This window comes from Scyliorhinus torazame, chromosome 28 (genome assembly GCF_047496885.1).
Source record: "Scyliorhinus torazame isolate Kashiwa2021f chromosome 28, sScyTor2.1, whole genome shotgun sequence".
Lineage (NCBI taxonomy): Eukaryota > Metazoa > Chordata > Chondrichthyes > Carcharhiniformes > Scyliorhinidae > Scyliorhinus > Scyliorhinus torazame.
This window is the reverse complement of record NC_092734.1, coordinates 42,993,564-43,007,342: the sequence shown is the minus strand read 5'-3', so window position 1 is coordinate 43,007,342 and position 13,779 is coordinate 42,993,564.

The following is a 13,779-nucleotide window of genomic DNA, read 5'->3' as shown; positions in this document are numbered from 1 at the left end:
TTTTGTGTGCGTGTTTTTTTGTTTTTGTGTGTGTGTTTTTGTTTTTGTGTGTGTTTTTTTGTTTGTGTGTGTGAGTGTGTTTGTTTTGTGTGTGTGTGTATGTGTGTGTTTTTGTATTTGTGTGTGTGTGTGTTTTTGTGTGTGAGTCTGTGTGTGTGTCTTTGTTTATGTGTGAGTGTGTTTTTGTTTTTGTGTGTGTGTGTGAGTGTGTCTGTTTGTTTTTGTGTGTGTGTATTTTATTGTTTTTGTGTGTGTGTGTGTGTGTTTTTGTTTGTGTGTGTGTGTGTTTGTGTGTGTGTTTGTTTTTGTGTGTGTGTGTGTATGTGTTTTTTTGTTTTTGTGTGTGTGTCTGTGTGTTTGTTTTTGTGTGTGTGTGTTTTTTTGTTTTCGTGTGTGTGTGTGTTTTTGTTTGTGTGTGTGTGTTTGTTTTTGTGTGTGTGTGTATGTGTGTGTGTTTGTATTTGTGTGTGTGTCTGCGTTTTTGTGTGTGTGTCTGTGTGTATGTGTGTCTTTGTTTTTGTGTGTGTGTTTTTGTATTTTGTGATTGTGTGTGTGTTTGTTTTTCTTTTTGTGTGTGTTTGTTTGTGTGTGTGTGTGTGTTTTTGTTTTTGTGTGTGTGTGTGTTTGTTTTTGTGTGTGTGTTTGTGTTTGTGTGTGTGTGTGTTTTTTTGTCTTTGTGTGTGTGTGTGTTTTTGTTTTTGTGTGTGTGCTTTTGTTTGTGTGTGTGTATGTTTGTTTTTGTGTGTGTGTATGTGTGTGTCTTTGCTTTTGTGTGTGTGTGTTTGTTTTTGTGTGTGTGTCTGTGTGTGTTTATGTGTGTGTGTCTTTGTTTATGTGTGTTTTTAGTTTTGTGTGTGTGAGTGTGCCTGTTTGTTTTTGTGTGTGTGTGTTTTTTTGTTTTTGTGTGTGTGTATGTCTTTTTTTGTTTGTGTGTGTGTGTGTTTGAGTGTGTTTTTTTGTTTTTGTGTGTGTGTGTGTTTTTTTTTTGTGTGTGTGTGTTTGTTTTTGTGTCTGTGTGTTTGTGTGTTTTTTTTTGTTGGTGTGTGTGCGTGTGTTTGTTTTTGTGTGTGGGTGTGTTTTTGTTTTTGTATGTGTTTGTATGTATGTGTCTGTTTTTGTTTTTGTGTATGTGTGTTTTTTGTTTGTGTGTGTGTTTGTTTTTGCGTGTGTGTGTGTTTTTGTTTTTGTGTCTGTGTTTTTGTTTGTGTGTGTGAGTGTGTTTGTTTTGTTTGTGTGTGTATGTGTGTGTTTTTGTATTTGTGTGTGTGTGTGTTTTTGTGTGTGAGTCTGTGTGTGTGTGTCTTTGTTTATGTGTGAGTGTGTTTTTGTTTTTGTGTGTGTGTGTGAGTGTGTCTGTTTGTTTTTGTGTGTGTGTATTTTATTGTTTTTGTGTGTGTGTGTGTGTGTTTTTGTTTGTGTGTGTGTGTGTTTGTGTGTGTGTTTGTTTTTGTGTGTGTGTGTATGTGTTTTTTTGTTTTTGTGTGTGTGTGCTTTTTTGTTTTTGTGTGTGTGTGTTTTTGTTTTTGTGTCTGTGTGTGTTTTTTTGTTGGTGTGTGTGTGTTTTTTTGTTGGTGTGTGTGTTTGTTTTTGTTTTTGTGTGTGTGTTTGTTTTTGTGCATGTGCGTCTTTTTCTTTTTGTGTGTGTGTGTGTATGTTTTTGTGTGTGTGTGTTTTTGTGTGTGTGAGTGTGTTTTTGTTTTGTGTGCGTGTTTTTTTGTTTTTGTGTGTGTGTTTTTGTTTTTGTGTGTGTTTTTTTGTTTGTGTGTGTGAGTGTGTTTGTTTTGTGTGTGTGTGTATGTGTGTGTTTTTGTATTTGTGTGTGTGTGTGTTTTTGTGTGTGAGTCTGTGTGTGTGTCTTTGTTTATGTGTGAGTGTGTTTTTGTTTTTGTGTGTGTGTGTGAGTGTGTCTGTTTGTTTTTGTGTGTGTGTATTTTATTGTTTTTGTGTGTGTGTGTGTGTGTTTTTGTTTGTGTGTGTGTGTGTTTGTGTGTGTGTTTGTTTTTGTGTGTGTGTGTGTATGTGTTTTTTTGTTTTTGTGTGTGTGTGTGTGCTTTTTTGTTTTTGTGTGTGTGTGTGTTTTTGTTTTTGTGTCTGTGTGTGTTTTTTTGTTGGTGTGTGTGTGTTTTTTTGTTGGTGTGTGTGTTTGTTTGTGTGTGTGTGTGTGTGTTTGTTTTTGTCTGTGGGTGTTTTTGTTTTTGTTTGTGTTTTTGTGTGTGTGAGTGTGTTTTTGTTTTTGTGTGCGTGTTTTTTTGTTTTTGTGTGTGTGTGTGTGTTTGTTTTTGTGTGTGTGTGTGTTTGTTTTTGTTTTTGTGTGAGTGTTTGTTTTTGTGCATGTGCGTCTTTTTCTTTTTGTGTGTGTGTGTATGTTTTTGTGTGTGAGTGTGTTTTTGTGTGTGTGAGTGTGTTTTTGTTTTGTGTGCGTGTTTTTTTGTTTTTGTGTGTGTGAGTGTTTTTGTTTTTGTGCGTGAGTGTTTTTTTTGTTTTTGTGTGTGTGTCTGTGTGTGTGTTTTTTTGTTTGTGTGTGTGTGTTTGTTTTTTTGTGTGTGTGTTTCTGTTTTTGTGTGTTTTTGTTTGTGTGTGTGTGTGTTTTTGCTTTTGTGTGTGTGTGTGTTTTGTTTTTGTGTGTGTGTTTTTTGTGTGTGTGTGTGTGTGTGTTTGTTTTTGTTTTTGTGTGTGTGCGTCTTTTTCTTTTTGTTTGTGTGTGTGTTTGTTTTTGTGTGTGTGTGTTTTTGTGTGTGTGAGTGTGTTTTTGTTCTGTGTGCGTGTTTTTTTGTTTTTCTGTGTGAGTGTTTTTGTTTTGTGCATGTGTGTTTTTTTTGTTTTTGTGTGTGTGTGTGTTTTTGTGTGTGTGAGTGTGTTTTTGTTTTGTGTGCGTGTTTTTTTGTTTTTGTGTGTGTGAGTGTTTTTGTTTTGTGCGTGTGTTTGTTTTTGTGTGTGTGAGTGTTTTCGTTTTTGTGTGTGTTTGTATGTGTGTGTCTGTTTTTGTTTTTGTGTATGTGTGTTTTTTGTTTGTGTGTGCGTGTGTGTGTGTGTTTATTTTTGTGTGTGTGTTTGTGTGTGTGTGTGTGTTTGTTTTTGTGTGTGTGTGTGTTTTTGTTTTTGTGTGTGTGTGTTTGTTTGTGTGTGTGAGTGTGTTTGTTTTGTGTGTGTGTGTGTATGTGTGTGTTTTTGTATTTTTGTGTGTGTGTGTTTTTTTGTGTGTGTGTCTGTGTGTGTTTATGTGTGTGTGTCTTTGTTTATGTGTGTTTTTGGTTTTGTGTGTGTGAGTGTGCCTGTTTGTTTTTGTGTGTGTGTGTTTTTTTGTTTTTGTGTGTGTGTATGTCTTTTTTTGTTTGTGTGTGTGTGTGTTTGAGTGTGTTTTTTTGTTTTTGTGTGTGTGTGTTTTTTTTTGTGTGTGTGTATTTTATTGTTTTTCTGTGTGTGTGTGTGTGTTTTTGTTTGTGTGTGTGTGTGTTTGTGTGTGTGTTTGTTTTTGTGTGTGTGTGTATGTGTTTTTTTGTTTTTGTGTGTGTGTGCTTTTTTGTTTTTGTGTGTGTGTGTTTTTGTTTTTGTGTCTGTGTGTGTTTTTTTGTTGGTGTGTGTGTGTTTTTTTGTTGGTGTGTGTGTTTGTTTTTGTTTTTGTGTGTGTGTTTGTTTTTGTGCATGTGCGTCTTTTTCTTTTTGTGTGTGTGTGTGTATGTTTTTGTGTGTGTGTGTTTTTGTGTGTGTGAGTGTGTTTTTGTTTTGTGTGCGTGTTTTTTTGTTTTTGTGTGTGTGTTTTATTTTTTTTTGTGTTTTTTTGTTTGTGTGTGTGAGTGTGTTTGTTTTGTGTGTGTGTGTATGTGTGTGTTTTTGTATTTGTGTGTGTGTGTGTTTTTGTGTGTGAGTCTGTGTGTGTGTCTTTGTTTATGTGTGAGTGTGTTTTTGTTTTTGTGTGTGTGTGTGAGTGTGTCTGTTTGTTTTTGTGTGTGTGTATTTTATTGTTTTTGTGTGTGTGTGTGTGTGTTTTTGTTTGTGTGTGTGTGTGTTTGTGTGTGTGTTTGTTTTTGTGTGTGTGTGTGTATGTGTTTTTTTGTTTTTGTGTGTGTGTGTGTGCTTTTTTGTTTTTGTGTGTGTGTGTGTTTTTGTTTTTGTGTCTGTGTGTGTTTTTTTTTGGTGTGTGTGTGTTTTTTTGTTGGTGTGTGTGTTTGTTTGTGTGTGTGTGTGTGTGTTTGTTTTTGTCTGTGGGTGTTTTTGTTTTTGTTTGTGTTTTTGTGTGTGTGAGTGTGTTTTTGTTTTTGTGTGCGTGTTTTTTTGTTTTTGTGTGTGTGTGTGTTTGTTTTTGTGTGTGTGTGTGTTTGTTTTTGTTTTTGTGTGAGTGTTTGTTTTTGTGCATGTGCGTCTTTTTCTTTTTGTGTGTGTGTATGTTTTTGTGTGTGAGTGTGTTTTTGTGTGTGTGAGTGTGTTTTTGTTTTGTGTGCGTGTTTTTTTGTTTTTGTGTGTGTGAGTGTTTTTGTTTTTGTGCGTGAGTGTTTTTTTTGTTTTTGTGTGTGTGTCTGTGTGTGTGTTTTTTTGTTTGTGTGTGTGTGTTTGTTTTTTTGTGTGTGTGTTTCTGTTTTTGTGCGTTTTTGTTTGTGTGTGTGTGTGTTTTTGCTTTTGTGTGTGTGTGTGTTTTGTTTTTGTGTGTGTGTTTTTTGTGTGTGTGTGTGTGTGTGTTTGTTTTTGTTTTTGTGTGTGTGTTTGTTTTTGTGCGTGTGCGTCTTTTTCTTTTTGTTTGTGTGTGTGTTTGTTTTTGTGTGTGTGTGTTTTTGTGTGTGTGAGTGTGTTTTTGTTCTGTGTGCGTGTTTTTTTGTTTTTCTGTGTGAGTGTTTTTGTTTTGTGCATGTGTGTTTTTTTTGTTTTTGTGTGTGTGTGTGTTTTTGTGTGTGTGAGTGTGTTTTTGTTTTGTGTGCGTGTTTTTTTGTTTTTGTGTGTGTGAGTGTTTTTGTTTTGTGCGTGTGTTTGTTTTTGTGTGTGTGAGTGTTTTCGTTTTTGTGTGTGTTTGTATGTGTGTGTCTGTTTTTGTTTTTGTGTATGTGTGTTTTTTGTTTGTGTGTGCGTGTGTGTGTGTGTTTATTTTTGTGTGTGTGTTTGTGTGTGTGTGTGTGTTTGTTTTTGTGTGTGTGTGTGTTTTTGTTTTTGTGTGTGTGTGTTTGTTTGTGTGTGTGAGTGTGTTTGTTTTGTGTGTGTGTGTGTATGTGTGTGTTTTTGTATTTTTGTGGGTGTGTGTTTTTTTGTGTGTGTGTCTGTGTGTGTTTATGTGTGTGTGTCTTTGTTTATGTGTGTTTTTGGTTTTGTGTGTGTGAGTGTGCCTGTTTGTTTTTGTGTGTGTGTGTTTTTTTGTTTTTGTGTGTGTGTATGTCTTTTTTTGTTTGTGTGTGTGTGTGTTTGAGTGTGTTTTTTTGTTTTTGTGTGTGTGTGTGGTTTTTTTTTGTGTGTGTGTGTTTGTTTTTGTGTCTGTGTGTTTGTGTGTTTTTTTTTGTTGGTGTGTGTGCGTGTGTTTGTTTTTGTGTGTGGGTGTGTTTTTGTTTTTGTATGTGTTTGTATGTATGTGTCTGTTTTTGTTTTTGTGTATGTGTGTTTTTTGTTTGTGTGTGTGTGTGTTTGTTTTTGTGTGTGTGTGTGTTTTTGTTTTTGTGTCTGTGTTTTTGTTTGTGTGTGTGAGTGTGTTTGTTTTGTTTGTGTGTGTATGTGTGTGTTTTTGTATTTGTGTGTGTGTGTGTTTTTGTGTGTGAGTCTGTGTGTGTGTGTCTTTGTTTATGTGTGAGTGTGTTTTTGTTTTTGTTTGTGTGTGTGAGTGTGTCTGTTTGTTTTTGTGTGTGTGTATTTTATTGTTTTTGTGTGTGTGTGTGTGTGTTTTTGTTTGTGTGTGTGTGTGTTTGTGTGTGTGTTTGTTTTTGTGTGTGTGTGTATGTGTTTTTTTGTTTTTGTGTGTGTGTGCTTTTTTGTTTTTGTGTGTGTGTGTTTTTGTTTTTGTGTCTGTGTGTGTTTTTTTGTTGGTGTGTGTGTGTTTTTTTGTTGGTGTGTGTGTTTGTTTTTGTTTTTGTGTGTGTGTTTGTTTTTGTGCATGTGCGTCTTTTTCTTTTTGTGTGTGTGTGTGTATGTTTTTGTGTGTGTGTGTTTTTGTGTGTGTGAGTGTGTTTTTGTTTTGTGTGCGTGTTTTTTTGTTTTTGTGTGTGTGTTTTTGTTTTTGTGTGTGTTTTTTTGTTTGTGTGTGTGAGTGTGTTTGTTTTGTGTGTGTGTGTATGTGTGTGTTTTTGTATTTGTGTGTGTGTGTGTTTTTGTGTGTGAGTCTGTGTGTGTGTCTTTGTTTATGTGTGAGTGTGTTTTTGTTTTTGTGTGTGTGTGTGAGTGTGTCTGTTTGTTTTTGTGTGTGTGTATTTTATTGTTTTTGTGTGTGTGTGTGTGTGTTTTTGTTTGTGTGTGTGTGTGTTTGTGTGTGTGTTTGTTTTTGTGTGTGTGTGTGTATGTGTTTTTTTGTTTTTGTGTGTGTGTGTGTGCTTTTTTGTTTTTGTGTGTGTGTGTGTTTTTGTTTTTGTGTCTGTGTGTGTTTTTTTGTTGGTGTGTGTGTGTTTTTTTGTTGGTGTGTGTGTTTGTTTGTGTGTGTGTGTGTGTGTTTGTTTTTGTCTGTGGGTGTTTTTGTTTTTGTTTGTGTTTTTGTGTGTGTGAGTGTGTTTTTGTTTTTGTGTGCGTGTTTTTTTGTTTTTGTGTGTGTGTGTGTGTTTGTTTTTGTGTGTGTGTGTGTTTGTTTTTGTTTTTGTGTGAGTGTTTGTTTTTGTGCATGTGCGTCTTTTTCTTTTTGTGTGTGTGTGTATGTTTTTGTGTGTGAGTGTGTTTTTGTGTGTGTGAGTGTGTTTTTGTTTTGTGTGCGTGTTTTTTTTTTTTTGTGTGTGTGAGTGTTTTTGTTTTTGTGCGTGAGTGTTTTTTTTGTTTTTGTGTGTGTGTCTGTGTGTGTGTTTTTTTGTTTGTGTGTGTGTGTTTGTTTTTTTGTGTGTGTGTTTCTGTTTTTGTGTGTTTTTGTTTGTGTGTGTGTGTGTTTTTGCTTTTGTGTGTGTGTGTGTTTTGTTTTTGTGTGTGTGTTCTTTGTGTGTGTGTGTGTGTGTGTTTGTTTTTGTTTTTGTGTGTGTGTTTGTTTTTGTGCGTGTGCGTCTTTTTCTTTTTGTTTGTGTGTGTGTTTGTTTTTGTGTGTGTGTGTTTTTGTGTGTGTGAGTGTGTTTTTGTTTTGTGTGCGTGTTTTTTTGTTTTTCTGTGTGAGTCTTTTTGTTTTGTGCATGTGTGTTTTTTTTGTTTTTGTGTGTGTGTGTGTTTTTGTGTGTGTGAGTGTGTTTTTGTTTTGTGTGCGTGTTTTTTTGTTTTTGTGTGTGTGAGTGTTTTTGTTTTGTGCGTGTGTTTGTTTTTGTGTGTGAGTGTGTTTGTTTTGTGTGTGTGTGTGTATGTGTGTGTTTTTGTATTTTTGTGGGTGTGTGTTTTTTTGTGTGTGTGTCTGTGTGTGTGTGTCTTTGTTTATGTGTGTGTGTTTTTGTTTGTGTGTGTGTGTGAGTGTTTTCGTTTTTGTGTGTGTTTGTATGTGTGTGTCTGTTTTTGTTTTTGTGTATGTGTGTTTTTTGTTTGTGTGTGCGTGTGTGTGTGTGTTTATTTTTGTGTGTGTGTTTGTGTGTGTGTGTGTGTTTGTTTTTGTGTGTGTGTGTTTGTTTGTGTGTGTGAGTGTGTTTGTTTTGTGTGTGTGTGTATGTGTGTGTTTTTGTATTTGTGTGTGTGTGTGTTTTTGTGTGTGAGTCTGTGTGTGTGTCTTTGTTTATGTGTGAGTGTGTTTTTGTTTTTGTGTGTGTGTGTGAGTGTGTCTGTTTGTTTTTGTGTGTGTGTATTTTATTGTTTTTGTGTGTGTGTGTGTGTGTTTTTGTTTGTGTGTGTGTGTGTTTGTGTGTGTGTTTGTTTTTGTGTGTGTGTGTGTATGTGTTTTTTTGTTTTTGTGTGTGTGTGTGTGCTTTTTTGTTTTTGTGTGTGTGTGTGTTTTTGTTTTTGTGTCTGTGTGTGTTTTTTTGTTGGTGTGTGTGTGTTTTTTTGTTGGTGTGTGTGTTTGTTTGTGTGTGTGTGTGTGTGTTTGTTTTTGTCTGTGGGTGTTTTTGTTTTTGTTTGTGTTTTTGTGTGTGTGAGTGTGTTTTTGTTTTTGTGTGCGTGTTTTTTTGTTTTTGTGTGTGTGTGTGTGTTTGTTTTTGTGTGTGTGTGTGTTTGTTTTTGTTTTTGTGTGAGTGTTTGTTTTTGTGCATGTGCGTCTTTTTCTTTTTGTGTGTGTGTGTATGTTTTTGTGTGTGAGTGTGTTTTTGTGTGTGTGAGTGTGTTTTTGTTTTGTGTGCGTGTTTTTTTTTTTTGTGTGTGTGAGTGTTTTTGTTTTTGTGCGTGAGTGTTTTTTTTGTTTTTGTGTGTGTGTCTGTGTGTGTGTTTTTTTGTTTGTGTGTGTGTGTTTGTTTTTTTGTGTGTGTGTTTCTGTTTTTGTGTGTTTTTGTTTGTGTGTGTGTGTGTTTTTGCTTTTGTGTGTGTGTGTGTTTTGTTTTTGTGTGTGTGTTTTTTGTGTGTGTGTGTGTGTGTGTGTTTGTTTTTGTTTTTGTGTGTGTGTTTGTTTTTGTGCGTGTGCGTCTTTTTCTTTTTGTTTGTGTGTGTGTTTGTTTTTGTGTGTGTGTGTTTTTGTGTGTGTGAGTGTGTTTTTGTTTTGTGTGCGTGTTTTTTTGTTTTTCTGTGTGAGTGTTTTTGTTTTGTGCATGTGTGTTTTTTTTGTTTTTGTGTGTGTGTGTGTTTTTGTGTGTGTGAGTGTGTTTTTGTTTTGTGTGCGTGTTTTTTTGTTTTTGTGTGTGTGAGTGTTTTTGTTTTGTGCGTGTGTTTGTTTTTGTGTGTGAGTGTGTTTGTTTTGTGTGTGTGTGTGTATGTGTGTGTTTTTGTATTTTTGTGGGTGTGTGTTTTTTTGTGTGTGTGTCTGTGTGTGTGTGTCTTTGTTTATGTGTGTGTGTTTTTGTTTGTGTGTGTGTGTGAGTGTTTTCGTTTTTGTGTGTGTTTGTATGTGTGTGTCTGTTTTTGTTTTTGTGTATGTGTGTTTTTTGTTTGTGTGTGCGTGTGTGTGTGTGTTTATTTTTGTGTGTGTGTTTGTGTGTGTGTGTGTGTTTGTTTTTGTGTGTGTGTGTTTGTTTGTGTGTGTGAGTGTGTTTGTTTTGTGTGTGTGTGTGTATGTGTGTGTTTTTGTATTTTTGTGGGTGTGTGTTTTTTTGTGTGTGTGTCTGTGTGTGTGTGTCTTTGTTTATGTGTGTGTGTTTTTGTTTGTGTGTGTGTGTGAGTGTGTCTGTTTGTTTTTGTGTGTGTGTATTTTATTGTTTTTGTGTGTGTGTGTGTGTGTTTTTGTTTGTGTGTGTGTGTGTTTGTGTGTGTGTTTGTTTGTGTGTGTGTGTGTATGTGTTTTTTTGTTTATGTGTGTGTGTGTGTTTTTGCTTTTGTGTGTGTGTGTGTGTATGTTTTTGTGTGTGTGTGTGTTTTTGTGTGTGTGAGTGTGTTTTTGTTTTGTGTGTGTGTTTTTTGTGTGTGTGTTTGTTTTTGTGTGTGTGTGTGTTTTTGTTTTTGTGTATGTGTGTGTGTTTTTGTTTTTGTGTGTGTGTTTGTGTGTGTGTGTGTGTTTGTTTTTGTGTGTGTGTGTGTTTTTGTTTTGTGTGTGTGTTTGTTTTTGTGTGTGTGTGTATGTGTGTGAGTTTGTTTTTGTGTGTGTGTGTGTTTTTGTTTTTGTGTGTGTGTCTGTGTGTTTGTTTTTGTGTGTGTGTGTTTTTTTGTTTTTGTGTGTGTGAGTGTTTTTGTTTTTGTGCGTGTGTGTTTTTTTTGTTTTTGCGTGTGTGTTTATTTTTTTGTGTGTGTGTTTTTGTTTTTGTGTGTTTTTGTTTGTGTGTGTGTGTTTTGTTTTTGTGTGTGTGTTTTTTGTGTGTGTGTGTGTGTGTTTTTGTTTTTTGTGTGTGTGTGTGTTTGTTTTTATGTGTGTGTGTGTTTTTGTTTTTGTGTATGTGTGTGTGTTTTTGTTTTTGTGTGTGTGTTTGTGTTTTTGTTTTTGTGTGTGTGTTTGTGTGTGTGTGTTTGTTTTTGTGTGTGTGTGTATGTGTGTGTGTTTGTTATTGTGTGTGTGTGTGTTTTTGTTTTTGTGTGTGTGTCTATGTGTTTGTTTTTGTGTGTGTGTGTGTTTTTGTTTATGTGTGTGTGTGTTTATGTTTTTGTGTCTGTGTGTTTTTTTGTTGGTGTGTGTGTGTGCGTGTGTTTGTTTTTGTGTGTGTGTGTGTGTTTGTCTTTGTCTGAGTGTGTTTTTGTTTTTGTTTGTGTTTTTGTGTGTGTGAGTGTGTTTTTGTTTTTGTGTGCGTTTTTTTTTGTTTTTGTGTGTGTGTGTGTGTTTGTTTTTGTGTGTGTGTGTGTTTGTTTTTGTTTTTGTGTGTGTCTTTGTTTTTGCGCATGTGCGTCTTTTTCTTTTTGTGTGTGTGTGTGTATGTTTTTGTGTGTGTGTGTGTTTTTGTGTGTGTGAGTGTGTTTTTGTTTTGTGTGCGTGTTTTTTTGTTTTTGTGTGTGTGTGTGTTTTTGTTTTTGTGTCTGTGTATGTTTTTTTGTTGGTGTGTGTGTGTGAGTGTGTTTGTTTTTGTGTGTGTGTTTTTGTTTGTTTTTGTCTGAGTGTGTATTTGTTTTTGTTTGTGTTTTTGTGTGTGTGAGTGTGTTTTTGTTTTGTGTGCGTGTTTTTTTGTTATTGTGTGTGTGTGTGTGTGTTTTTGTTTTTGTGTGTGTGTCTGTCTGTTTGTTTTTGTGTGTGTGTGTGTTTTTGTTTATGTGTGTGTGTGTTTTTGTTTTTGTGTCTGTGTGTGTTTTTTTGTTGGTGTGTGTGCGTGTGTTTGTTTTTGTGTGTGTGTGTGTGTTTGTCTTTGTCTGAGTGTGTTTTTGTTTTTGTTTGTGTTTTTGTGTGTGTGAGTGTGTTTTTGTTTTTGTGTGCGTGTTTTTTTGTTTTTGTGTGTGTGTGTGTTTGTTTTTGTGTGTGTGTGTGTTTGTTTTTGTGCATGTGTGTGTGTTTGTTTTTGTGCATGTGCGTCTTTTTCTTTTTGTGTGTGTGTATGTTTTTGTGTGTGTGTGCTTTTGTGTGTGTGAGTGTGTTTTTGTTTTGTGTGCGTGTTTTTTTGTTTTTGTGTGTGTGTTTTTGTGTCATTGTGTGTTTTTTTGTTGGTGTGTGTGTGTGAGTGTGTTTGTTTTTGTGTGTGTGTTTTTGTTTGTTTTTGTCTGACTGTGTATTTGTTTTTGTTTGTGTTTTTGTGTGTGTGAGTGTGTTTTTGTTTTGTGTGCGTGTTTTTTTGTTATTGTGTGTGTGTGTCTTTGTTTTTGTGTGTGTGTGTGTATGTTTTTGTGTGTGTGTGTGTTTTTGTGTGTGTGAGTGTGTTTTTGTTTTGTGTGCGTGTTTTTTTGTTTTTGTGTGTGTGAGTGTTTTTGTCTTTGTGCGTGTGTGGTTTTTTTTGTGTGTGTGTCTGTGTGTGTGTTTTTTTGAGTGTGTGTTTCTGTTTTTGTGTGTTTTTGTTTGTGTGTGTGTGTGTTTTTGCTTTTGTGTGTGTGTGTGTTTTTGTGCATGTGCGTCTTTTTCTTTGTGTGTGTGTGTATGTTTTTGTGTGTGTGTGTGTTTTTGTGTGTGTGAGTGTGTTTTTGTTTTGTTTGTGTGTTTTTTGTGTGTGTGCTGGTTTTTGTGTGTGTGTGTGTTTTTGTTTTTGTGTATGTGTGTGTGTTTTTGTTTTTGTGCGTGTGCGTCTTTTTCTTTGTGTGTGTGTGTGTATGTTTTTGTGTGTGTGTGTGTGTTTGTGTGTGTGAGTGTGTTTTTGTTTTGTGTGTGTGTTTTTTGTGTGTGTGTTTGTTTTTGTGTGTGTGTGTGTTTTTGTTTTTGTGTATGTGTGTGTGTTTTTGTTTTTGTGTGTGTGTTTGTGTGTGTGTGTGTTTTTGTTTTTGTGTGTGTGTGTTTTTGTTTTTGTGTGTGTGTTTGTGTGTGTGTGTTTGTTTTTGTGTGTGTGTGTGTTTGTTTTTGTGTGTGTGTGTGTGTGTGTTTTTGTTTTTGTGTGTGTGTCTGTGTGTTTGTTTTTGTGTGTGTGTTTTTTTTTGTTTTTGTGTGTGTGAGTGTTTTTGTTTTTGTGCGTGTGTGTTTTTTTTGTTTTTGCGTGTGTGTTTATTTTTTTGTGTGTGTGTTTTTGTTTTTGTGTGTTTTTGTTTGTGTGTGTGTGTTTTGTATTTGTGTGTGTGTGTTTTTTGTGTGTGTGTGTGTGTTTTTGTTTTTTGTGTGTGTGTGTGTTTGTTTTTGTGTGTGTGTGTTTTTGTTTTTGTGTATGTGTGTGTGTTTTTGTTTTTGTGTGTGTGTTTGCGTGTGTGTGTGTTTTTGTTTTTGTGTGTGTGTGTGTGTTTTTGTTTTTGTGTGTGTGTTTGTGTGTGTGTGTTTGTTTTTGTGTGTGTGTGTATGTGTGTGTGTTTGTTATTGTGTGTGTGTGTGTTTTTGTTTATGTGTGTGTGTGTTTTTGTTTTTGTGTCTGTGTGTGTTTTTGTTTATGTGTGTGTGTGTTTTTGTTTTTGTGTCTGTGTGTTTTTTGTTGGTGTGTGTGTGTGCGTGTGTTTGTTTTTGTGTGTGTGTGTGTGTTTGTCTTTGTCTGAGTGTGTTTTTGTTTTTGTTTGTGTTTTTGTGTGTGTGAGTGTGTTTTTGTTTTTGTGTGCGTGTTTTTTTGTTTTTGTGTGTGTGTGTGTGTTTGTTTGGGTGTGTGTGTGTGTTTGTTTTTGTTTTTGTGTGTGTGTTTGTTTTTGTGCATGTGCGTCTTTTTCTTTTTGTGTGTGTGTGTGTATGTTTTTGTGTGTGTGTGTGTTTTTGTGTGTGTGAGTGTGTTTTTGTTTTGTGTGCGTGTTTTTTTGTTTTTCTGTGTGTGAGTGTTTTTGTTTTTGTGCGTGTGTGTTTTTTTTGTTTTTGTGTGTGTGTCTGTGTGTGTGTTTTTGTGTGTGTGTGTTTCTGTTTTTGTGTGTTTTTGTTTGTGTGTGTGTGTGTTTTTGCTTTAGTGTGTGTTTGTGTTTTGTTTTTGTGTGTGTGTTTTTTGTGTGTGTGTGTGTGTGTTTGTTTTTGTTTTTGTGTGTGTGTTTGTTTTTGTGCATGTGCGTCTTTTTCTTTGTGTGTGTGTGTATGTTTTTGTGTGTGTGTGTGTGTTTTTGTGTGTGTGAGTGTGTTTTTGTTTTGTGTGCGTGTTTTTTTGTTTTTGTGTGTGTGAGTGTTTTTGTTTTTGTGCGTGTGTGTTTTTTTTGTTTTTGTGTGTGTGTTTATTTTTTTGTGTGTGTGTTTTTGTATTTGTGTGTTTTTGTTTGTGTGTGTGTGTTTTGTTTTTGTGTGTGTGTTTTTTTTGTGTGTGTGTGTGTGTTTTTGTTTTTTGTGTGTGTGTGTGTTTGTTTTTCTGTGTGTGTGTGTTTTTGTCTTTGTGTATGTGTGTGTGTTTTTGTTTTTGTGTGTGTGTTTGTGTGCGTGTGTGTGTTTTTGTTTTTGTGTGTGTGTGTGTGTTTTTGTTTTTGTGTGTGTGTTTGTGTGTGTGTTTGTTTTTGTATGTGTGTGTGTTTGTTTATGTGTGTGTGTGTTTTTGTTTTTGTGTCTGTGTGTGTTTTTGTTTATGTGTGTGTGTGTTTTTGTTTTTGTGTCTGTGTGTTTTTTGTTGGTGTGTGTGTGTGCGTGTGTTTGTTTTTGTGTGTGTGTGTGTGTTTGTCTTTGTCTGAGTGTGTTTTTGTTTT